This window comes from Ceratosolen solmsi, unplaced genomic scaffold, assembly GCF_000503995.2.
Source record: "Ceratosolen solmsi marchali unplaced genomic scaffold, CerSol_1.0 scaffold2, whole genome shotgun sequence".
In the NCBI taxonomy this organism is placed as follows: Eukaryota; Metazoa; Arthropoda; class Insecta; order Hymenoptera; family Agaonidae; genus Ceratosolen; species Ceratosolen solmsi.
Genome location: NW_011948422.1, coordinates 7,431,383 through 7,458,829, shown reverse-complemented (window position 1 = coordinate 7,458,829; position 27,447 = coordinate 7,431,383). Strand labels below are relative to the sequence as shown.

The following is a 27,447-nucleotide window of genomic DNA, read 5'->3' as shown; positions in this document are numbered from 1 at the left end:
GCACGTTCGCTCCTTGTATTTGCTCGGCGAAAGCTCGCTCTGCCTTATCTCGGGGGAGGAGGCGGTCGGTGTATACGTCGCAGGTGCGCCCCCGCAATCGACCCTTCCTATGCTAAAGAGGATATCGTCGCGCGTAGGCCTCGATAGACGCTCGTAAGTAATGCAGACCTTTGGCGACGTTCAGCAGCATTCGCATGCAAGCCTCGCTTATCTTTACCTAGCGAACCACGCCACGACACTCGCAACTCAGCCGCGTGATCTCGAGTATGAAGTCGTCGAGGGTGGGTGGCGGTATGAGATGGGGATTGGTAGGGTGGAGGTGGGGAGGGTGTGTATATATATATATATATATATATGTGTGTGGGGGGAGGGGGGGGGGAGATAGCGAAGGCACGTTTTTAGAGAGCCGCGGTCATGGTATTCGTTGGCTTAACCGTTTACTTGTTTAGTCATATTGGCGTGGTCGAGGGCGGGACTTGTGAGAGGGTGTGCGGGGTTGAAAGTGCTTGTTGATAATGTATTTACTGGAAATATTTGTAGTATCGTGCGGGACGTAATGTGTGCACAGCATACGTGGTGGATAAATCACTCGCTAGAGCATGGTAATGCAATTACATTGATTCTCAATAAAGTACTACACATCCGATTGCATTAATAAATAATCAGAGTACTGTCATGCGACTCGATTTTTCAACGACTTTTCAATTTGTTCTTGTTCGTAATGTAACTTACATTTGAATTTAGATTTTAAAATGCTATTTACGATTAATCGATTGTAAGGGAAAAAAATGGTGATTACAAGATTTTTTTTTTTTTTTTTTACAAATTGATGAAATAATTTCATATGCTTCGTAAGGAGAAGTATGGTGAAAATTATAATTAAACGTGTGATTTCATTAAAATTATGATAGGTAGTAGGTATTTTTTAAATTATCGTCTGCGTGTGTATAAGCTTGAGTATGATTTGCATAGGTTTGAGGGTGAATAAAATATCACATTTGTTTTTTAAACTTTAAATTATTGCTGTCTAGCTTCAGAAATGTTTCTCACGTTTTGCTGTGAAGTAAGGTTGATCTAGTCTTCATTCATCTTACATAATATATGACATTTGAAGAGCATTTAAATTTACATCAAAGAATCTTTGTTAGAACTATATAATAATGTACATTGATAAGGTCTAATTAAAATGAAACCACATGTAAAGTACGAATGAAAAAATCGTTTGTCAATAACGGATAATTAGTTTCACACCGAAAAAGTTTCTTGCCATTGCTTTAAAAGCAAAATTATATAATTGTATTTTCCCTTACTGTTAAAACGAATAAATACTCGCGAAGGCCATTATTACGCATAATAGCAGAATACGTCAAAGGCATGTAATAAGGTAACATCGAGGGATGGTATTGGTTATACAATACACTCGTAGCCACAAAGCGAAGCGAATTTACTGGCATAAAAAATCCAGAAATATAAAGAAGATCGAGAGAGAGAAAGTGGGAAGGGCGGTTTCGTTACTGTACGGTGAGAAGAGAGAGAGAGAGAAAATATGGGTTTGCGTATACAGATGCGTATCCGCGTGTGTGCGCTCATGGGTTTTTTTTACGGTGGGTCTCTCTCTCTCTCTCTCTCTCTCTCTCTCTGCGTGTGTGTACACGTGTACGTGTATGGTGTGAGAGAGGGAGAGCGTAAGTGAGAGAGAGAGAGAGAGAGAGAGAGAGTGCAGGAGAGACCTCTCCGTTAGAGATCATTATAAAATTGCTTCGAAGAATCGAGTCTGCATCTACCACGGTATTATAAAAATGAAGTTTCTCTCCCCCCCCCCTCTATCGTTCTGTTATTCACTCGCCACCACGACATCATAAATATAATTTTTATTCGAGATAGGGAATCGTACGTATAGTGGCGAATTTTTGCAGCTTATTTACACGCTATCGTCTTTTATAAAGTTGGAAAACTACGATGCATTGGAGTGCGACGGACCGCTCGATACATTTACCGAGTTTTAATCCGCTGACGTTAATAAACGTCGTCAATTGCCATTGCCCTCCTACGTCTTTCTCTCTATAGTTTTTCTCCGTGCACTCTCTCGCTATTTCTTTCTTCCACCCCCCCCCTCACTCTAGCTTCGTTGATCACTTTGCCTGTCACTCTCTCCCTTCGTCACCGTTTTTTCTCTCCTCTTTCTCTTACTTATCTCTCTCTCTCTCTCTCTCTCTCTCTCTCTCTCTCTCTCTCTGTCCACATTCGTCTTCACTGGCCAGCCTGCGTTGTCGTTGACGTCGTCGACGTCCGTCGATGAACCCGGGCGTTTCATTACTCGTAATTGCCATGGTCTGCGGTCTCTGTCCCCTTAGCTATACAGGTACAGTATCATTTTCATAATGACGCCTACCCCTTCCCGTCCTCTTTCTCTCTTCCCTCCCTCATACCCCTTACTTTCCTCTCTTTGGGAAGCAACGAAAAAAGAGAAGAACGCAAAAGGATACAAAGAGAGAGAGAGAGAGAGAGAGAGAGAGAGAGAGAGAAATGACTCCTCTTGTGCGTTGTATATAAAGCCAATGGAAGAGGAGACGAGGAATATTATATGCGTACGCGGGCGCGCTCGCGATCGCGCGCGTGTATATGTAAGAAAAGGAAGACTAAAAATGAAGGCAACAGAGGACGCGGCGAGAAGATATCTCGCTTGTAGAAGCCTACTACTGCAGCAGTCATCAGTTGAAAACGATAAAGCACCAAGAGGAGGAATCTGATGAGAAAGATGGTACTCAAGAGCACCAGGAAGAGTATAATACAAGTTTATGGAAACGCTTAAATGAACGTCTTTTAGACTCCCCTATTTCGTAGAAAGATGATACGAGGTGAATTATTTCAAAATGTAGAATATCGTTTTATGTACATATATATAGGTGTGTCTGCGTATATATATATATATATATATATATATATATATTCTATTCCATTTTTCTTTTTTTCTTTTTTTTTTTTAATGCAAACCAAATATTACGTCTGAATTGGCTCGCGCCAGATGAAAGTCAACTTGGACGTTTACGGAGAAGGTAACGTCGAAAGTAAAGTTATGACGCATAAATAATAAAAGAAGCATTCGCCGGTGAATATCGCAAGATTATTAGTATATTTTAGGAGAACAAAGAGGAAAAAGTCTTTCTTTTTTTCTTACGCACCGCTTCGTTATTTGACCCAGTTTCGTCACAATTATAACACATACATAATGCAAAAAAATAATTTATCTGACAATACCAGAAACTTAAAATGCGATGATCTCATCCATGCAAAACAGAAATCAGAAAGATAAAGCACGAGGTGGCATTGTGACATGAAAGGAAAAAAGTGAGGAGACGAAGGATGGCACGGTACAACGAAAACAATCGCGGCTATGACCTAATTCGGGTCGGGAAAACCGTTGGAACATGCAGCGAGTAGATTTTTGGGATGTCATATTTGACTGGTATGGTCATAAAAGCAGTAAGTAGCGTAGTGAATTGTTGACTGACACAGAGTATAATGCGCCGACTGCAACGAGTGATATTTAGCCAAGTGGTCTGCTTTTCTTTTCCCGTCTTCTCGTTTTAAATTGTATATTGGAATGGTTGCGCAACGCTGTCTCACGAAAGTAAATGAGGACTCTATAAGATAAAAACCTCTTTTGATGTTCAAACATCGGCATTATAAACACAAACTAATTTATTTGGTCTGTTTAAAAAAAAAAATATATATATATATATATATATGTATATATATGTATATATTATCGCGCGTATAAATTACATTAAGTGGTCGTTTAATAAATTCACAACTTTTGATTTAATATTAAAGATACCCCTTACAAAAACTAATGTTTACATTGGAAAATTATTTACTTTGAAATAGAATAAGTACACCTTGGAAATATTTTCGTTACAGTATCTTATATGAAAATATTAATCTTGAAACTCCTTTTCTTTCTCTCTGTAAAGAATTATAAATAATTATTACTAGTAACATATAAATTACTTTCTTTTTCATTTTTAATGCTATGATTGATATGCAACATGTGATTTATTCATTTTGCAATGCAGTTGTTTTGCTTCTTAGGCGATAACCTAGTAAGGTTAAGTGTGGTTGAAATCTATTAAGTTTCGCAAATTATAATATACCGAAGTTAATGTATGTTAGTGGTTAAGCTTTGGTTATTCGTATAATTAAAAAACATTTCTCATAGCTAATATAATAATGATATAAATGTATAAGCTGACAGATATCGTTATTAGATTTTTTTAAAAAGAAATAATTGTGATTGTAGTACGTATCTTCCCCTCGAACATTATTCCAGTTTATAAAATTTCCAATTTCAGTAAAAACTCTATATTTTAAATAGTGTTTTATAAATATACGTCTGGCTTCTCTAATATAATTTTTTGTGATAAAGTAATATTCAATCTTTATGTAAAGACATAAAATAATTCACGATAAATGCATTATTTCAAAACTGCTGTTACATTGATAAATTATACCTCCCTTGTTCGACTTTATAATATTTTTTAAGACAGTTTAAAAAGTTAATATTTTTCGTCGGTACTACATATACTTATACACTTTTCAATACTTCTGCAATTATAAAGTTATCAGATTGCCTTAGTTATTTACATTTACGTATATGCGTGATGTATAAAATTAAGTCCATTTTGGTCATTACACTTTATTTTCATAAAAACTCAGTTTCGTAAAATGTTAGCGGAAATTCAACTAAAAATAGTTGCAGCTAATTTTTGTTAATTTAATAATTTTTCAATCGTATTCAATTTTCATCAACCAATTAGGACTTTGTGTATTAAAATATATAATTATATATTTATTTTTTGGTAAAATAATTCAGGGAATACTACTTTAATTTTAATAATTATTCAAGATACGTAAGAAATGAAGAGAATAATTCAAGATTCATTGGAGCTTTTTTTATTTCTAAATGTATTATTGTAATACTTGTCCAAATAATGTATTGCACAAAGATATTATTATTTAAATATCACGGAGTTCAGATAGATTGGCAAACTGTTCAAGTATAGGTAATACATAATAATAGTTTACAAATTTTCAGGAAATTTTCCTCATATTTCTAAGCATCCGAAATAGAGATGAAGATATTATTATTTAAAATAATTGTTTATAAAGAATTGTTTAAATATTTTTAAAAAATTATAAAAATTCGTAACGTGTGAATGCATTCTTGAGAATATATGTTAACGGTTAATTTATAAATTTTGTATTTTCACATTTTTCACTCAAGAACGAATGTTTTTCTGAATTTTGTTTTTAGAAAGGACTCCGGTTAAGCGAACGTTTATATGTTTATATGGTTTCTACCTAAATTTCTTCCTGCAATAAGTCCTTTTCATTTTGACAAATAAATTCATTTGTTAATAATTGATTCATTATTTCATGATGATTGTGAGAAAGAGTATTACAGAAAAGTATGAAATCCACATATGAAGTGGCTAATTGCTTCGATTACTTATATTTACAGTTAAGACATTAAACGATAAGACATTCGTCTATATAAATTTATTATTACAAATTAGGATAATTGTATAAATCATGTATTGATAGTGCTTGTATTAAAAAACCTTAGAAGCATTAAATTATGATAATAGTAATAGCTGTTGGATAAATGAAATGACGGTTTTTTTGAAAGTTATATCTATAGTGTCAAAATTGAATGTGAAAGTAATGCTATTTAAAGAGAAAAAATTGTAAAAGATAATGAAAAAGTAAGGGAAAGATTCTGTCATGTAATAACAAGTGCGTTAATCCGAACGATCGAAAGAGAGAAGGTTGCACTCTACGTGCTCTGCGGAGAATCCCCTTTTCTCTTCCCCCTCTCTCGTTCTCCCTCGCTCTCTCACTCTCTGTTTCTCTGTGGCACACACGCGCGAGCGTGCGCACTTGCGCGCATACAGAGAGAGAGAGAGAGAGAGAGAGAGAGAGAGAGAGATAGAGAACGGGCGAGGGAGGATGAGCCGGCGGGGGGAGGAGGGAAGACGGGCGTGTAAAAAACTACTCATGGTCGTTGTCCGAGAGAGAGAGAGAGAGAGAGAGAGGGTCGAGGTGTAAAGCCTCAGCCCTTATCTCTCGGCGATCGAGGCGATACGACGTTGGGTTGCCTTGACGCAGCAACGAGAAGCACGATAATTATCCTCCGTGGATCAGGTTTCGCGAGAGAGTGAGTGAGAGGGAGAGAGAGTCAGAGAGAGAGAGAGAGAATGACTGAGAATGATGACGCAAGAGGGAAGGATCGAGGGGTTGGGATGAGGAGAAAAGGAAGATGGTCGAGAGTAAAAAGAAAGGAGAGAGAAAAGAGGTGGAAGAAAATAAAAAGGATTGCAGAAGGGGCATCTTCTTTTGGATCTACGTCTAGAAGGAGTACAAGATACGGAGTGTTGGAAGACACAGAGGAAGAGAGAGAGAGAGAGAGAGAGAGAGAGAGATAAAGAGAGAGAGGACGAGACTGATCTAATGTAAAGTAGCATCGTCGTTGTCGGTCTTTCGCTAACTTCGACATTCAATGGAGTCCTACGCCACTGGAGTTTAGCTTTGGCTACATTTTACCTCCCTAGAGTCTTATCTCCATTCCCCCTCCTCACTCCATTCCACCCCTCCCCTCTCCTCGTGTGCACTTTTCGTCTGTCTTTCGCTCGTATAAGGCCGATGCATTAAAAAAGAAATAAAGAGCGAGGCTCGTTTCTGGCCAATAGCACGCACGCTTTAGTCGGATGGTTTTGATACCTCTTAAAACTTGTTTACTATTGGCTGGCAACGAGCCTTATTCTATTCTCTCTCTCTTTCTCTTGTACACGCGCGACCGTGCATCTTTCTTAAACTTGCCTCCGATTCTCTCGGTCGGGCCTCTTAGAGCCGTATCTCTCTTCTTCCCTCCTCGTCGCCGTCGGCTTCATACGACCCATAGGTTCTGTCTCTCCCTTCTCTCCTCTTCGTTCTCTCTTCATCCGCTTATTCCCCTCCCAAACGCGTGCACCGATGGCACCGCAGTTCCCCCTCAAACACAGCCATTTGCGCGAGAAGAGAAAGAGCGACTAAGAGAAATGTAGATGGTCGAAGAGAAAGAGAGAGAGAGAGAGTGAGTGAGCGAGGGGGGGGAGTGGCCAGGAGGTTGGGAAAGGGGTGGGGGGGGGGGGGGAGTGGCGGACGCGGAGAGAAGCGGGGCCTTACAGCTATCAGCCACTCGTGTTTACATCGGACCAGTGCGGAGATGGGCCGCGACCGAACTACCAAGACAGAGTGTGAAAAAAGGAAAAGCTGCTTACACACGAGCTGCACGTCGGGCGCTTGCATCCCCCCACCCACCGGATAGACCCGCGCTCGTCAATTCGACAAGTGTTGTACTCGGTCTCGAGGGCGTGCTAACGCTGCCATGGCCCATCGCTCATCGGCGCACTCGAGATTTCATGGGCCGAAACTGTCTCACAATATGGAGCAGCCACAAGGAAAAACAGCGACCCGGTGCACTTGCCTCCTCACAAACGAGAGTTTTTTTTTCTTCTCCCCCATCTCCCCCCCCCCCCCCCCCCCCCTCTCTCTCTCTCATATATATATATATATATATATATATATATATATATATCTAGTCCATCTCAGTCAACCCATACGTTAGATCGATCTGGTAAATTGCGATAATGCAACAGCGATATCCGAGTGCGACAGTTAATCTCGTTTACTAGATACGCAAGGGGAATATGAGATGGCACGACCCGAAACGGGTGACTCGTAATCTCAGTTCTTAAAATCTTAGCTTCAATGAATGTATTATTGGAAGATAATGTTAAGCCAGTGGGTGAGAAACAATTATTTTTAAGAGTGAGCATCCATCGAACGAATGCTGCGCTTTACAGCCCATCCAACTCATCTGCCATTAAATTATAACAGCCCAGCAATAATTCGATGTTAAACTATTGTCATTAAGGAGGATGCGGGTCGCGCAATAATGTTATGGCAAATCTTTTATCGGTATCGCCATAGAAATGGCTAATTGACGGTAGTAACGTTAGATAACAAACTAAGGGAAGCTCGCCGATATCATGTAGCCGTTATCTCGCCAATGCCTTTACGCACGCTTACACGTACACCGTTAAGATTCGCGCAACACGCAAATAGAATTCGATTTTTATGAATAAATATAGAAGGGAAAGACTGAGACTACGAGGACAAAGATGCGCTAAAGCAACGGAATAGCTTTTGCAATTGCACGTAGCCTTGTCTCGCGCTGGCTTCTTATCTCAAGCTTGGCGAGTTTCTCGGTAAACGCGCCTCGTCGATATGCTTTACTCTTTCACCCCGAGATCGAAGCGGAAGGACGGGAGGAGCGAAAGAAAAACGAACGCTTCGGACCGCCGATCTTTGCTGTCAGTGGCTACGCACGTCATCCTGTACTTTTTAAATAAAATCGAGATAATTCTAGGGCATTGTGAGAAGTTGCGAATGCTTGGCACGAGATCGTTTGGAAAAACTTTGGGATGACAAGCGTAATTATTGTTACGCAGCTTTAACGATACCATAACTCGGCCGATACGATTCTTTTATCTAAAGTAAGCCATTATTTCCTAGAGTCGCAACGTCTAATTGACGTTGTGCGAAAATGGAATGGGAATATCTTGCTAGCATACAGCCTTGTTAAAAATAACGGCTTATTAATAGGGAAAAGGTAGTAGAGATAGAGAGAGAGAGAGAGAGAGAGAGAGAGAGAGAGAGAGAGAACGATATTGTCACGCGGGGCATAAGCACGGAAATTGGTAAGCACCATATTCTCGGCAAATAAGGATTCCAAGAGCCAATGATAAATAAAACTTATCGTAGCGCGAGCCTCGGAAGAGAGCCGTAAAAATTATTCCTTCGAATTGATTCGAATGTTTCCGATGACGACCGTGACGCGAGACGAAAAAGGAGCAGCGCCGGAGGGACGGAGGGCGATGGGGGATGTGCGCGCGCGCGCTTACGTGCGTGCTTGTCTGTGCGCGAGTGTATAGTGGGGTTGCGGGAGGGGGGGGGCGAATCTATCTCCAGGCGCGCGCTGCCCGCGAGGATCCTGTATTAAGTAGTTATCCTTGAAAGGAGGAGCGAGAGAATGGGGGAGAGGAGAACGAGTCCGCGTGTCCACGAGGGGGAGGGCGACACAGTGGAGTTGCCGGAATCTCCTAACGCAGAAACACGGTCGGACATGCCACGAACAGTGGGATTATTTATCTATCCACCACTGCTTCATCATCATCATCATCATCATCATCATCTTCTACTATTATAATCCCCGCCATCCCACCCACTCGCTATCGCTAGGCCCTTTTTTTGGCGGACGCCAGTCATGACACCGAGAAGGACGATCTCCCATAGTTACGGGCACGAATCCTTTCTCGAGATCTCAGGTATACGGATACGTCTTCTCGTTTGTCTTCCATCTTCGTCGGCTTCTCCCTCGTTCTCCGCCTCCTCTTCCGACTCGCCTCACGATTATATGACAACGGCGATACTGTATCGAGTTCAGGTTTTTTATCACTCACACACCATACGCGTGCGCTCTCTCTCTCTCTCTCTCTCTCTCTCTCTCTCTCTCTCTCTCTCTCTCTCTCTCTCTCTCTCTCTCTCTCTCTCTCTCTCTCTCTCGCTCTCATACACATTCCATTTTCATTTATTTTCCTTTATCAAACAAATACTTAGACGTGTTTTGCCGAATGATCAAACGCGCGCCATGAAAAGCAGCAGCCGCGTTGTTTTCTTACTGGAATCTCCTGTATGCGCTATGCGTGGGTATAAAGATCTAGGAGAAATAGGTTGAATAGTAGTCACACGCCTGTTTCCATTGTGCCCCACCAAGGGTTTGAGTCGTCCTTTGATATGCAGATTGGCCCACCGGTATAATTTGGGAAAAATTTTCATATGTTTGTCAAATATATTCAATCCCGCGGTGAAGTGATGCAATTGAGATGATGCATGGCACCTTTTGTCGTTATCCCGCTCTCTCTCTCTCTCTCTCTCTCTCTCTCTCTCACTCTTCTTCGCTTCTCCATTTTTATCTATCTATAAACGTGCATGCGACGCTTCCGATGCTCCCGCCACCTGACAAAGTCACTTATCAAACATAAAGTTCTGTCGCCACGCTGTAACAGAATACCGTTTGTGTATTTAATTCGGACGCGGTTTACACACCCGTTCCATTCTTAAACAAAAAAAGCGATAAATATTTATTAAATTATTCGATGTCGCGGCGTACTTACCGATCGGGCGACGCCTGCGTCATTAATCCTGCACTCGAAACTACGTCGCATTATACTTGCGCATGGAAATTAACGAGATGAGTCGTTGGTATCCCTTGGAAGAGAAGATTTTTCATGCTATGCAAATTGCATATTAACTGCAAGGTGAAGGAGAAAATACGCGCATACTTATATATGAATTAATTTCTCGCTTTTGCTTTTCGTCTTGATTGTTAACTCTTACTGAAAAGCATTTTTTTTTTGTTTCTATTTATTTTTTTTTTTTTGACTATACAAACTTCCAAGCAAGCCTTTTTCTTTCGTCGAAACTAAAATTTATTCCATGAATACATTCTACACTCGATTTAAGTATGCACTGCCTTGAATAAGGTATCATTAATATTACGATTACTTTGTCTTTCAAAAGTATCCTTAAATCGACCATTAGTGTACTGAAACACGTGTGATGTAAAAATATAAATTTTTAAATCTATATAAATGTATCTTTAGCTATTGTGTGTCATAAGAAATTAATTGACATGATATATTAAATATATACAATATCTAAATAACACGTGCAATATTTGTTGATATTTTGTATTTATTGAAATATTAAAAATAATGCATCTTTTGTGTACTTTGTGATATAGATGTGTAAATTTTTCAAATAAGACTCTCGCCAAAATAACTAGCATATAATCGAGTTTTTTCTTCAAAACGCTCATATTATTAATAAGTCATTTTTTTAAATGTTATATTACAATAATAATACACAAATTTCGCTCTTGATAAGTTTTTACTTACAAGCATCTACAAAACAAATTGATGACGAGTGTTTTCATTAATTTTCCAAATACAATATTAAATGGGATATTATCAAACCATATTCTGATGAAATTAACGGACGATTCGATATATTTAACCTTAACTTTATCAGGCTGAATCTCATTATTTTTCTGTGTCATTTATTACGTCAGGTTGACTTTTGCTCTTAATAACGCAATATATCCCTACGGCCGTCAAAGTCTTCATTTCAAAGGAAGGCCATTACATTGGCAACAACGTAGATGGCGCATTGCATTAGCGAAAAGCGGTTAAATAAAAAAACACTTACAAACAAAGGTAAGTATGTTCCATGCCGATGTTATAATCCGAGACGGATACCAAACCACCACAACAACACAAGGGCAAGAGCTTATCACTACACCGACTCTTTATCTACTCCCCCCCCCCCCCCCCCCCCCGTAACACACACACACGCGCACACAAGGAGATATACATATATATATATATATATATATATATATATATATACACCCTCTTCCCCCCTCTCCCTTTCTCTCTCTCTCTCCCTCTCTCGCTCTCTCTCGCTCTCTCTCTCGCCCTCTTTGTTTTGCGCTCACTTTTCTCCTTCTCGTCTTCCTTCTCGGGCTCAGCAGGCTACTGTTCATCCATAACTGATTGCAAAAGGCCTGTCACGCCCCACCATCGAGCTGAAATCGCCATTTGTATTGCAGCCACAGTCGCGAGTGAGGAATGATGCTCGACCGGGTCCTACGAGCTAAGGTTCAAGTTCACGGATCGAAACTTGAGCGCGGACTTCGCCCTCACGTTTTCATGACTCTAACTCAGCCGAGATTGGGACTTAGACGGGGACAAGTGCCTCGAACCTCGATCCGGCAATCGCGATTTATTTACATTCTAAACCATGAGTTGTATTTTAAAAATAAGCGACTCGTACTTATAATTTCTGTCCCGTTAGCATTTTAGGGCTAATGCACTTGTATCTCATCAATATATTAAATCTGCATTTACATAAATTCTAAGCAACTGTATATTAATATTTAATTAATTGAATCAATAATGAATGTGAATAAATCGATAAAAAGAAAAAAGAAGGAAAAAAACGTAATAACAATGACTGAAAGAATTACTTGTTCGTTATATTTAGTTCCCTTAGTTTTATATAAGAAATAGTTTTAAATAAGATAGACAACCTCACAACTAACATATTTATTATAAAGCATTTGCATTCTAATTTAAAGAAGAAGCTATAAATTTATCATCTATTAAATTTCAAATGTTATATATTAACCTGTCTAAAGTATTGAAATGTCTCTTATTTATTAATTATTATTATATATTATTTAATTATGAATCTGCAATAGTATTAATTATTATTATATATTATTTAATTATGAATCTGCAATAGTATTAATCTATTCATTAAATATGACGAATAACGCCGGTTCATTAAAATATATAAAAAAAATATGGCACGAATTTTTTTTATTTAATTACCACTAATTCAATGTTAGATAATTGAGAAAATCGTAGAAATTACTTAATGTTAAAACTAGAAAAGTTTTGGCCCTGAACAATGAGATAATGTAGGTGTCCCTTACGCTCAATGCAAAACAAAACATATGAGATTGAAACGAACATTAATGATAAGCTGCTAAACCTGCAGCATCCAAGTATATTGATGGAGCATATATTCTCACCTACTGCTTCATATATGGAAAAGATTAAATAAACAATCGTGAAAAACGTTGACCAATAAACAAAGCACGATATTCGTGCTCAGGAAAATTTCTTTTAAACTTACATGGTGCGCATTAATTGTAATTGCATATGCTTACGCATATTCTGTTAAATCTTAAATATGGGGCAAGTTCTATTAAATATATATTCTTCTGTTTACATTTATTCCCATTCGCTGATTAATAAAATTAGTATATTGAGTAACTTTATTAAAATTTATTCTTCAAAGATATTATTGCTCATTAGTTGTTCACGAAATGATCGTTCATTACTATATAATATGTACTTTACCATCATTAATTAAGTATTTATGCTATTATTATTTTATTTTTCTTATATGACTCGCATTTCCACCAGCCTCGTTCATCTTCATATATCCAATAAAATATACCTTCATTCTATTTTATTTTATAAATAAGCATGAAATATATAAAAATAGACTTTAATTATACGCATGCTCGTGTAAATTTAACTGTACGCATAGTCTGTCGAAGCAGTTGTCATGCATCACCTACGCTAATACATACATACATACATACATACATACATGCATGCATGCATGCATACATACATACATACACTCGGTGAAGCAATTGATATTAAAGTAATTAGTAAGTACGAGAGATTAAAAAGAAATAAAGCTGATGGAACGACACAAGGCAGACAGAGAAATAGACGGTCAAGAACAAACTGTATATCCGTGTGAGTTGGGCGGCGTTGAGTGGGGGGGGGGGGAGTAATGAAAGAGAGATATGTTGAAAATCAAAGGGAAGATGAAGAAACGAGATAGACAGTAATAAAGAAGTAAAAAGTAGCTGAAAAACGGATTAAAAAATATGTACAAAACGTAACATCGGAACCCGGTGAGTAAAAAGAAGTAAAAGCTATATTACAAAACGAAAAAATACAAATGCAAAAGAGAGAAGTTGGAGGAAAGGGAGAAAGATAAAAAGGAGAAAAAAGAAGTGAAAAGGAGATACCGGACCAATGACCCGCCTACACATGCACTGACACTCTTCAAAGATCTTACAATTAAAACGAATAATTAAAATTTAAAGTCCGCCACAGGTTGCGTAAAATTGCCGATCAATTCATTATATGAAATTGCAATAAAAAAAAAAGAAAAAAAAAGAAGAGTTAGCGCGTTCATGTATTTATTATTGATTTAATTGTCCGGTACATAGGTATTGTTATTTTACAATATCTCAATATAGGTGTAAAGAAAAGGGGAAAACGCTCGCACACTCATTATAGTAAAGAAAACAACCGAATTTTAGTATAGTATCCTCATTGTCATTTACTGCGGCTTTAATGTCGCCTGTATTTTACTTGTGGAGAACCTACGCGGAAGGTGCAACTGAAGTATAGTAAAAATGCAGGCTCTGCGCGTAAAGCCGTTCGAGTCTTATAAAACGCAATTGCGTAAAGAAGTCCGGCTAATCTTCGTAATCGATTAGAGCTTGGACCGATTGTATAGTTAACGTTGGATTAAAGCAAATGTGCGCGAGAGTTACGAGAGCCGAATGCAAAGAGTTTGCTTAGAATTGAGAGCTGCGCCTTCGTTACGAATCGACTATACTAAATGCAAGTCGCCTTATTTTCCACACCATACTAGTAATTTTACAGCAGCAACGGCGCACATACGCGCAGGCGCACGCACGCACGAACGCACGCACACCCTCGCACTCTTGAATTCATCCACGCGCACTTTCACCCAAGAGAGTTTTATCTCCGTTACTGCCTTGCCTCTCTCTCTCTCTCTCTCTCTCTCTCTCTCTCTCTCTCTGTCTAAAATCATATATGAGAGAGCGAGAGGACGAATGAACGAACGAGCGAGCCAGCGTCACTCCTTGACGCGCCCGTGGCCTAGGACAAAGAGCGAGAGCGAGTGCACGTGCGCACAAGAGAGAGAGAGAGAGAGAGAGAGAGAGAGAGAGTGAGCGAGCGAGAGGTCTCTCCTCTCGTAAAGTGGTACATGCTGTCGTTTCAAGAGAGGGAGAGAGAGAGAGAGGGAGATTCACATAGATATGTCCACACAGTATCGAGCACGGGTTACGTATACACGTGCAGCGAAAACCAGTCTAACCACCTCATGACGATCTTTCTTTCCTTTTCTTCTTGTTTCCCCTTCCCCTTCACGCTCCCTCTTCTTTTAATAAAACCTTCCTTCTCGCTCACTTCTCCTTCCTTTTTCTTCGTCTCCCTGCTTAGGCTATTCGTTTACTTGTCTCTCTCCCTCTCACTCACTCACTCACTCTCTCTCTCTCTCTCTCTCTCTCTCTCTCTCTCTCTCTCTCTCTCTCTCCGTCTCTCTCGCCCTCTTTCGTCCACTCGCTCTCCCTACCATTCCCCTCTCCTGACCGCTGCCGCGCTCCAGACGTTTCTTTCGCTGATTTCGATGTTGTGAGTGCTGTTTCTCGTTCTTTCTACCTGTGGCTCCCTTATACTCCCTCTTTGCCAGACTCCTCAAACTGTCTATTCTCTTATTCCTTCTATTATGACGATCGGTCCTTTTTACGTGCTTACTTGCTCCCACTTTTAACTTCGGGACGTTGTGATATGCACCTCCTTGATTTTTGTTAAGTCTTCAGAACTGTCTAGCTTTAAACGTTAATTTTCTCACAATGCTTTCTTACCGAACCTCTTTTTCGTTATTTCGCTGCTATCCCCATCACCCCACACCCCGCCACTCGTTCAATCTTACTTCAAAAATCTTCAAGATCCTATCATTGATACGTTGTTCTACGCTTTCTAATCTATCGTGTGATCTTTAAAACTTTTACGTAACAAATATAAATATTATTAGCTTTAATTTGTATGAATTTAAAAGAATTTATTTTGGAATTATAAATAAACAGATAAGAATATATTATTAATTTCGAATGCAATTTAATTCTTATTAATTATTAACAAAATGATTTTTTTTATTCCAATATTATCTGAATACTTATTAAAAGTAATGATGAAATATATAGAGATCTATTCATTATTATATTTAAGTAAATAAAGGGGTGATATTTTTTATTCAATTTCATACGGTAACAACATACTATACTCTCAAATAAATAATAACAATAATATATTAAATTCTTGTTTACAGAAACAGAGTTTTTAATTGAAAAAACTTAAGGCAACTGGACGATCGATGTACATTTGATTTATTATTAATTATTTTAAAATTATTATTATTATTATTTATTATTAAATTAACGTTGAACATATTTTCTAATTCCGGATACATTTCTTTTTTATATTTTATTAGGTCTCACAATTCTATAGATGATAAAGGTTAAGTAAAAAAAAAAATTACAAATACTGTCCAAAATATTTAAAAAAAAAAGCAAAATAATAAAAAATAATAAATAAAAAGGAAGAATAATAAAATCTTATAAATAGTAAAAATGCTATAAATTTATTTATAAAATCATGGTAGTGCTCGTTTAGACAACGATAATATGAAATAAATATGTGTCCTCGTCAGCGCCAAGACCTTAACGACTTCATAAGAATGGTTAATGTGCTAAAATATTCAAAATTAAATGTGAAAAACGTGTTTTCCTTCTATCCCGATCTAAAAGTCGCCTGTGCCGACGAAAATCTGTAGTAGGCTTGACTGCATTTCCATCTACAATACTTTCTCTCCCTCTCCTGTTCCCTTTGCCGCTCCAACGTTTGCCTGCTACCATATACTTGTAGCTCTCAAGACGAGTCCCAAGTCCCATTTGTAAAATCCTCTCTAACCATATCTCTCCTGCCTCTGTCTGTCTCTTTCTCTCTCTCTCTCTCTCTCTCTCTCTCGGACGCTCGCGCGCAAGCACGCAATTCCTCTCGCTCACTCTCCCTTCGATTCGAGTGTACATCTCTCTCTACCTCCTCCCCATTCGCCGCCGATCATCGTATTCTCGTTGCACTCGCGAAGGCCCGCCGAGGCCAGAGTCCAGTCCTCTTTGTTGCAGAGCGCTCGCTAGGCGTTGGGCTCGCCTGCGGAGGGGGTGGGATTGGCGGGTGGGGCGGGGCGACGGGGTGGATGGCAGTGCTGGAGGTGGTGGGGGCCCATGAGCGAGCTAGCGCGCGCGCGTGTGTTTGCGTGGCGGGGGAGGGGCGAGCGGGGGTCAATAAGCGCGGGGCCCGTGCGATAACGGGGCCTATTCTGTCGTAACTCAAGGCGGAGTGTGCAGCGGCTGTAGCAGACTTCGCATTAGATACGCAGCGCGTAACGCGCTTTGGGCACACTTGCTCCCCGTTGAGTGGCGAAACGGAGAGAGGGAACGCGTGTAGACGAGAGACAGAGACAGAGAGAAAGAGAGAGAGAGAGAGAGAGAGAGAGAGAGAGAGAGAGAGAGAGAGTGAGAAGAGCGAGAGAGGGGGTTGAGAGGGGAGGGGAAGAGAGATGCACATGTGGGCTACACACGGGATGCTCATTATAGTGCAGCGGCAGTCATGGGCGAAAAGTATATCTTTTAGAGACGATGCAGATGTGGGACGAGGAGTAGTTTTTATTTTAATGTAAATAAATCTGAAACTGTTTTTAGCAAAAATCCTTTTATCCTCTTTTTTCCCAATACATGTTTGCAAATATATGCAAGAGTAGGCCAATGCCTTACTTGTAAACACAAGCATTAGTTCATACTTTGGTTACGGTAACGTAAGCTCTTAAAATAATTTTTGTGCGTATTCTATGTAATTATGACCGACGTATTATTACAGTTGAAAAAGTACATTTGGCTTTGTTATCATATATATTTTTATAAAGGAGTACATTTCCATCGCGTTGCATATTCAAGTATTCAAAGGCTGATGTACGAACGAGCTGTAATACACATTGGCTGCTTGATGCATATGCGTGTGCTGCGTTGAGAGTATAGAAAGAGATGGATGAATTCTTACAGTGGTTAGAGAAGATAGGGAAAAAAAGAATAAAATACGGAGTCGTTAAGATAGACTCGTCGAGAGAGAGAGAGAGAGAGAGAGAGAGATATGAGAGAAACGCCCATTCGGTACTCGAGTCTATGATTATTGTGATATTGATGAGGGACTACTAGTAACACTAGTGTTAAGTGGAAGGAGCTCTCCTTCAAAAAAGTATCACCCGGATGGAAAATTGTTTTACCGCGTCGTGGTTTCCACGGAGTCAAGAGCGCGTTAGTTAATAAGTTATAGGAGGGGCCGAGAACAACTATAAAAAACTTTACTCGTGTGCGGTTCACCTGATTTTCCATCGCGCTCTTAGAAAGGTTTTACCGGGAAACGAATTAGCGCGGAAATTCGTGTGCTCGCCTATTTATTATTTTTTACCGTAAGGGGTAAATTTTTTTTTTTTTTTTTTTTTTTTTTTTCACGCGTATTGTCAGCTGATTAAAATTTAAGCTAAATATGTTTGCACGAATTAAAAATAACAAAGCACTTGCTATATTTATTTTAGACATGGACAGCTTACATTAGAATTTGTTTATTAATTTGTTTTATTGTTGTTGTTGTTGTTGTCATCGTTGTTATCATCGTTGTTTGTTGTTGTTGTTTATGTTATATTTATTGGTACTCGTATTACGAATTTAAACGATTTTCATCGTTAATCTTAAATTTATTTATTTAATATATTATATTCTAATGTTTTTCGTAACACATCATTACATTTTGAGATAATTTTGTCCGATATAAGCATTTTAATGACATGCTCGATGAAATATTTACTATTACCAATGTTAATATATCAGATTTTTTTCTTCTTCTTTTTTTTTATAAATATTTTATAGTATTCCAGTATCACAACTTTCCGAGTTTCAGAAACACTCGTACTTTTATATTGACTATTGTGATATACGACCGTAAAAATTCAATTTCATTATGCGACTCGTCATTGTATGCAAAACGCCTGTTTGGATTTAGTGGATAATATTAGTTCAGAAGGTGGACTCGTCATTGACGCAATAGATAATTATGCGTAAAACTAATATTATATATATATATATATGACTAGTCGTAATATTACAAAATCAGCGAATAATTATCAGAAAGAAAAACAACAATAATAATAAAAATTAAAAATAAAAAAAATAAATAAATAATGAAAAAAAAATAATAAAAGTAAGAAAGAAATGAATTACGATTACATTCAATTAACAATAGTAATGAATATATAATAGTATAATATATAATATGAAAATAATGCAATATATCATTGCACGTGAGCTCGTAGACATCTAAGCCAGTCATATTAATTGTAATTGTAACAATAAGTAAAAATAATTGACTTCATTGTAGAAATCAATGAGCCTCACACGTGACATTATTGCAATGACCGATATAAGCAATTAGTAATTAGTATTTAAGTAAAGAAAGTATCGATAAGAATATGAAAGGCATAAACTTTAGGCATCATCCGCTTAATAAATCCAGGAATCATCGTCACTCCAACCTACATTACTCTCTTATTCATTCAAAATTATTTGGCTCATTTAAAAATTCACGAGCGATTTACGACACCTCTTCTTCGTCCCACTCGAACTGCAGCCGTAAATTTTACAATCTCTCCCGTTATCACGTGGCCCCGGCACCTCGCCGCCGCTCCCTCGCCACACTTATTCCATAACAAGACGATCCGGCACGAGCGCACTTTGCCACATCGTATCTTTTTTCTTTTCTCGTTGTAAATACGGCCGGTGCGTAGGAAAGCTCGAGACTCGCGTACATTCGCTCATACAATAAAAAATTGGTAATACGCCGCGACCCGACGACACCCGGGACGCGTAACAGCCGGTCAGGAGATTTTTCTCTCGCGATCCTCGACAGTTGACGAGCATTGACGCGCATGCGCCACCGAATCATTCGCGCGCTCTATTCCATGAAAAGTTGCGCGCGAACGCGCAGGCGCAACTTGTAACGGACTTTGGAAATCGAAGAAATACGAGTTTTCGGTTATCGACGAATTATTGCGTCTCGCGATTGCTCTGCCTTTTTTTTTTCTCGGCTTCATACAGTTTATTGTTTTCGGTTTTTTTCTTTTCTTTATTATTTTTTTTTTTTCATTGTTTTTCTTTTATCCGATCAACGATGTGTTATATTATTTGTCTGGATAAAGGAGAAAGATGTATGGAATATTTATAAATCGGTATTGCCAATGGATTATTTGTGACGGCTACGTAGGCAGACAAGTGTTTATATTCGGGGAGGACGCTTTCTTGGAAATTGAGAATGGATTTTACAACAAAAATGTGTTACGCCATACAAGTATTATTGCATTTGTACTAAATATTTTTATATTAAATGAAATTTTTTTTGTAAATATAACAGGCACATAATTGTTATTTCATTGCCTTGCTTATAATAAATTTCATTTTATTATTAAGTATTATAAAGGCCATTTATTGAAGTCGATCTAGCGTGGTAGTGAAACAATTTTTAAATATCGATAAAAATTCAACTATCAGGAATCACTTCGTTAAGCATACATTATTAATTATATAATGTTGCTAATAATACGCATTTTTTTTAACTATAAATTTAAATCGTTTTTCTTGCAGCATTTATTTTTAATTGTATTCAACGCATAATTTCAACTCTCGTATTATATACATGTTTTTTTTTTTTATGTATATTAATAAATAATACTTACAATTATTTATATCGGTAGAAAAACATAATGGGCTTGCCGACATACTTATTAAATTGTATATTTTAAATCCAATTTAAATCCAATCGTTTCGTACTAAATTGTCGGGCTCGTTAAGAATGTCCAAGCTAATTAATTTAATTAAATATTTTGGAAATTTATGAATAAGCCAATTATCAAGTAGTTACGAGAGTAACAAATTCGCATTACCGCTTGTTTAATAATAATAGATATTCTTTACAATTTTTGTTTACAGATATTTCTATTAATATTACAAATAATTGTAAATATCTTTTACGTTTTTATCATTTATTTCCTACAATAATTGAAATTTCATTATTTACAAATTTTTTTTTATACCGTACTTATAATTTATATACACACACACACACACACACACACACACACACACATATATATATATACATACATGTATACATTTTATTTCAGAGTGAGCAGTAATTTGTAATAACATATTCATTTACATATTTATTAGTATAAAATACTTATTTAATTGTATATTTCGTAATGTTTTGAAAAGTCACTATAATAACCTACATAGACATCAATGCCTCTTAAATAATACGAGAACGTTTATTAGAGGCAGTGAAGTGCAATATAATAATACATTAGTTCGGTATTACAAAACTTATTTCACTACGTTTTTTCGTTAATAGCACTTTGTTTTCACGATCACCTGCCAAATCTTAGCCGGCAGTTATGAGCTAAACTGCTTTTTTTAATGCTCATGCAAACGTCCATTCGCTTTCCTTGAAAAAATAATAATAACAATTCAGTTAAATAAAGAGACTGTTCAGTGCAATCATATCGACAAGTGCCACAAAAAGGCTTTAAAAATGCCAGAGCATTTATAATTATAAACGAACGAAATGTAGGTTAAATCCTTTGCGCGCTGCCCATCTGAGTGTCAAAAAAAAAAAAAAAAAAAAAAAAAAAACTAACCAGACGAGCAGCAACAAAAATGGAGGCAAATGGGTCTCCTGCTTACGCGATAATTATCGGCAAATAAATCACGAAAGCCATATAATTGTTTAGAATTGTGCGAAATTACCGTGGCGAGGAGGAAGCTTTTTACACCTCTGCCGTGGTCGCCGAAAGAGTCAACGGGTCGGCAACTACCGTGATAACGAGCGCCCTTAACGATCCTTCCGTTATGGACCCTGCACCGTTCGTGACAGTGCCCTGTCTTTTTTCTTTTTGGTTTATTTAAAGACTCGGCGTCAGCGGCTTGTAAATCCATAGTGCATGTACGGCACGAGGATTCAAGTTAATTTATCCGGGTGCACATAGAAATTTACAAGTCCACCTCTTCCCCCCTCCCCTACCCCTCCCACCAACAATATCCGACACACGGATAACCAGAGAGATAGCTAGACAATTTGAAAGACATATAGATAGATAGATAAGTAAATAGATAAATAAATATATATATATATATATATATATATATGTATGGATAGGTGCGCGCAACAATGTGCAGAATCATTATGAAATATTTGTTCACGAGATGGGGCGTCAGACAACCACATATTACTATTTGTTTCAAAACAGTGTTGTTTTGTTGTGCAGGAGCGGCTAAACAGCCCAATTTTTTATTTATTTTATTTTTGTTTCTGTTATGACTAGTGTTGGTATATATATATATATTTACCATTAGTGTTAATATCGAATACTTACTTTCTTTGATAAATGCGCGACAATGAGGAACACAGGTTTAATACAGAAAATTAACCAATGTTATTATTGTGTCTCATCGAAAGAATTTAGTATTTGAAAGATCGGTCTTTGATCTTAGCAGAGTTTATTGTTAACTGCGCATCAATCATTGATGTACCTAGTGAATCAAATTCGATCTTTCAATTTTAAATAATGGTATTGTTTTATTTTATACGTAATTGTGTCGAATATTAATGATTTATTTTAAAAGTTGGCACTTTCATCTGTAATAAACGTGTCTTATGCAATTTAAATTGAAATACTAAGTTATTGGTATTATATAAATAACTGAATTAATGTATTTTCATTTCTCCTATATATAGAATAAATTTCGCAATTATTTTGATTTTATAAAAGTTACGAGAGTATATATCGAGCTTAGATTAATAACATGCATTTAGAATCCGTCATTAGCTGCATAACTGTTTAATGCGATAGTCAACTTTTGAGATAAAAAAGCGAAATACAGAATATTTATAATATATATATATATAAGACGAATAAATTATGTGATCCAATAAGTGTATTGTACCCTATAAGTTACCTAAACATTGGGCACGATCAATTTATCAAAAGTCTTATTGGTAGATGTCAAGATTTAATATCATTGTCATACATTGGTTGTTTCGTATCCCTTTTCATATTCGTCAATTACATCGCTATCGCTTATTAATGAGAAACTCGTGAGAGCCGATGGTTTGATAAAACATTGTTTATGACAAAATACGCGAATGTTGACTGATTTTTAAGACTGATTTTACTACCATATGAGACGGCGATCGTACATTACTGCAATTGTGTTCCTGTTACGAGTGCTTGAAAAATTGTTACCCATACTTATAACTTGGCTCATTGTTAAATGCAAGTAAGTAGCTTGCAAAGTCACAAAGTCATAATTTTTTTTTACTTCTTTATGGAGGAGCTTTTGAATTTCCATGGTACGAACTAGAAAGTATCATGGTTATCCCGGTGTATTATGAGTGATTGATCGAGGAATATTAGTCTTACACAAAATAATCAATTAGTCGTACTTACGCTGCTGTAAAAAGAAGTTTACTACATCGTAAAAAGGGAGAAGACGATGGTGGGTATTAAGCTTTTTACACACTTTCATGAAAAATAATCTCGTGAAATTAGTTGTTTTATTCCTCGAAAAGGACAAGTGCCGCTAAGATCGTATTACTTACACAAGAGCAAATACGTAAGCAAAAACTAACTGTTAAAATTAATAACACGATGCTTTTACAAAGAAATTATTGTAATATTATTTACTCTGACACAGTTACGAAGTGCAATTTTACAATTTTATGTCGTTTACATTTATACAAAAATATTTACAAACTCTGGTTTTAAGTTACTCCTCCAAGTATATTATTACACTTCATCGACGATCTTTCAGTAATTCGTTAATTTCCGAAAGAAGATTAAAAAAGACAAAACACATTCTTAAGGAGCTCTATGAATTAAATAAATGACTTGTAGAAATTTTGCTAATTACGATATGCTCGATTATTATTGCAAATATTTTTAAAATTCCTGTAAAATATGATATATGTATATGTATATGTATATGTATATATATAAATATATATATATATATATATATATATATTTTTAATAAAGCTTCTATAAATATTGTTACTATTAAATGGATAATAGTAATCGGTTAATCAATTCAATACCATCGAATACATTTATTTCAATAAACTGTTATAATTTTTCTGCCATAACTGACGTAAAAAAATCTAAAAATAACAATAATACTAGTTAATGCAATACCGAACAAAGATAAAAATATCTCAACCCCTCAACATCTCGACCTTTTTAACTCCCTAAATAGTCTCTTCCCATTAAACGACTGCATAAAAATACGAGCGCATGAAAGTAAACAGATTGCCATACTCGCGACGAATGAAAGCAGAACAAATAAGCTGATCAAGATGATTTGAAGAATCGCGGGGTAATAAAGAACAGAAAAATCAGTCGTAATGTAATCGACGATAAATTTCTCTTGCGCAATCGAATGATTTATGCAAGCGGCGATTTTTGTGCATCGCAAGAAGCGATTGCACTTCTCAGCTTAGTCCGCGAGCAGCGCGTAGGTGAGCCACTCCTGGCGGCGCAAAAACGTCCCAAGGATAATAATGACACGGCGCGCTTACTTGTTCTTTATCAGGGGGAAAGGAAGGTGCCGAGCGATTCACCTTGTGCGCGCGCGCAAGAGGCCAACCTAGAAAAACGGGACGTCGTCCGACGCGTGGTTAGTGGCGTGTCTCTCTCGCTCTTGGAAATCGCGCTTACGACTGATAAAGGGATTGGCCTAACGTTCGCTGCTTCTCGACTGGATCCTCAGGCCGACGCTCCTTGACCGACCAACATTGGACAGGTTAAGCCGATCCCAATGGTCTCTACTGCTACTTAGCGCACGTATTTCTTCGATCTCCTATTGTTCGGATTCAAATTATCGGAGGCTGCGACTTTTACGAAGTTTGTTTACGAGGATAGGACATATAAATGCGTTTCTATGTCCTTGTCCAGCGTCCTGCGCTATATTATCAGAATATTTACAGAAAATGAAAATCCAACGACCGCGAAACGCGTCCGTTTCAACATGGGATCATAATTCGTCGAAAGGAGGATGAAAAGGAAATGATCGAAACGAATCTTCGGATATTCGAGTTGACGAACTTACCGAGTCTCGATTATGTTTTACGTTAAAGCGAGATTGATAAGATAGTGTGAGTCCTTTGAGTGTGGGTGGAATACTCGATGTATTTAATTATTTATTTTATACAATGTTTCACGCCGGAGGTGGAGAAAAAACGTAAAGAATTTACCGTAGCGGCGTATAAGTAATCGTTAACGTTCGTTCCTAACGTATAAAACGTAATGTTATTGTCGCTAATACGTTTCAATTGTGTTTTTACAAAGTATAAAATAATTATCATTAGATTACGTAGAAAAGAGGGACTGCAGAGTTACTCGTTCTTTGTAATGATTGTCGGAAACGATAACGGGCAAACTCAGATAGAATCACAAGCGCGCCTTCTTGTAATTTATTTAGCAAAATTTCATCGCAGCCAAAGTATAAGGGAGATAGAGAAGGAAAGTAAGGCACAAAGCGACGTAAATAAACAAACGGCGCGTCGTAAGATGCCAATAGTCGAGCCTGGAAGTTGCATACAAAATTAGCCAGACGCACACCTTCTGGCAGCTCCGGCGCACACACGTGCATTAACGCATGTGTGCGCATGCCAATAGAAGGCCGCGAACTTACGAGCGCTCACCAACACACACACACACGCGCGCGCGCGCGCGCGCACACACGTAGGTTTTTCTCTCGCACGCTGCGCGCATGACTTTCGCTAGTTGACGCAGTGCGCTGCACGCGGCGTCAATGCCATCACGAGCTCTCGACGTCCGTTCGTCCGCGCCCGCGCCCGCGCGCACATGCATTAGCGCGCGCACACACACGCGCGCGAAATGAGAGCTCAATGCAATTGCGCGACGAACAACAGCGGACGTACGATGCTGAAACTGGTGGACGACGGGAGACGAAGAGACGTGGCGAGCCTCTCCTTCGGTCGTCGATACAAAGGCTGTGATGAAGGGACGCGGGATAATTGAGTATCATCAACGCGCGCTCGCGCGCGCGCATTAGCTAATTGTTTAATGCTCATTGGAACCTGTATTAAAACGTGCCAATACGCGTGCTTAGTAAATCTCTGTTCCGTTTGCTCGCTGTCGATGGACTTACAGGTGTGCTTAGTTAAATGCTAAATCGCAAATGTATTGTACATGTTCGATGGCTACGGTTGTATGAACTTAAGCGCTCCCCGTGTTGTCTGTAATGACGCATGTTCTTCTGACTTGTAATATTAATGTCTATAGTGGTCGTCTGTCGCTTGACACTGTTCGATCTATCGTACGATGATTTCTGTTCAAGAATCCGATGCTTTATTAGAGGCGAATCTAAGATATTTTCGATAATACGGAAGCTTTTTCAAACGCGCCTTTTTAAAAGAGAGCAAGGAATTTCCCATTTAAAATATCATTTCCGTAATTCTGCTATTTAAGATATTTTTATGCTCTTGCATACTCTTGCATACGGATCGTTTTATGATGTGCATTTGTGTTTAACCTTCGTAAAAAGTGTGGAAAAAAATGCACGACAATGTGAAAAATATCTATTTATCTTAACTCTGGATTGGTTACTCATTTAGAAAACGTATGTATTTACTATGTGTGCGCGTGTGCGTGTGCGAACGTTGCAGTGATTGCTTGGAAACAAGTAAAATAATCGCGTGAAAAGAATATAATTACAATGTACAGTATTTTTTTTATTTATTTATTTATTTATTTATTTTTTTCGTTAACAACAGAGTTTATTATTATTTTTTTCTTGTATTTTACCAGGTGCGAAATTAGTAGACAATATAACTAAAGTACTGTAGCAAATTGGCATAATTGATAGGTTCTGTTAACAGAGACGCGATATTCAATCTTTGTTGATGTCAACGACTACAGCCGTACCAGATATATATCACCCTAGAATTTTTGATTTAGCTTAATATATATAATGTATCTAACGATCGATATGATTGATCGGTCGACATTTTAAATTAATTTCTTTTATTTTTATAAATGTAATTTATTTGCAAGATTGGCTATGCGTATTAAATGTATGCCGACATTTATATCAGTCTATATGAATTGCTAAATTCTCAAATAAATAACATATCACACGCATTGTGTTTTACGGATTTATAATTCATTGTCGGATAAACATTTTGACTATTATATGAGTAATAACAATTTTTTTTTTATTCAATATGTCTATCGTATCCAATAAGTACGCACGCTTCATTTCAATTTAACATAGTAATGTAATTAGACAAGTTAAGAAAAGAAATGAATAATAATTATTAAGCAAATGAAGAAATAATGTTTAAATTAAATTATAAATATTTACTTTTAGATGATATGTTTTTTAAATATAATTTTTTTTTTTGTGTTTGCTTAAATTATTCGAAGACTTGATCATATTTTAACTTTCAGCAAATTTTAGAAGCCTACGGTATAAGCTAACATTTTCATGAGACAGACGTTTTGATGGTCTAGTAGGTACTCGTATAGAAAATTGCTTACAATATCTAAGATAGTGTAATGCAGATTTTGTCGCACTTAAATTTAAGACTTTTTTGTGTTGATTTATAAAAATCCCAAACCTGTCATATAAACTTGCCATATTTCCCCGGAGATTGCAAACACATTCCCAAGGTTTTTAATGAATCTCTAAAA

The 27,447-nt window shown here is 37.4% G+C and overlaps 1 long non-coding RNA gene across 2 annotated transcripts in view; it reads left to right on the top strand.

Moving 5' to 3' along the window:
- Positions 1 to 27,447, top strand: part of LOC105361958 (uncharacterized) — a 299,396-nt gene that overhangs the window by 255,844 nt on the left and 16,105 nt on the right. The window contains exon 1 of one of the 2 annotated variants that reach the window (XR_912864.1): positions 19,840 to 20,027. The exons of the other annotated variant lie outside the window; for it this stretch is intronic. This is a non-coding gene — a long non-coding RNA (uncharacterized LOC105361958). Of the gene's footprint in view, positions 1 to 19,839; positions 20,028 to 27,447 lie in introns of those variants that run through there. 2 annotated transcript variants of the gene reach the window in all.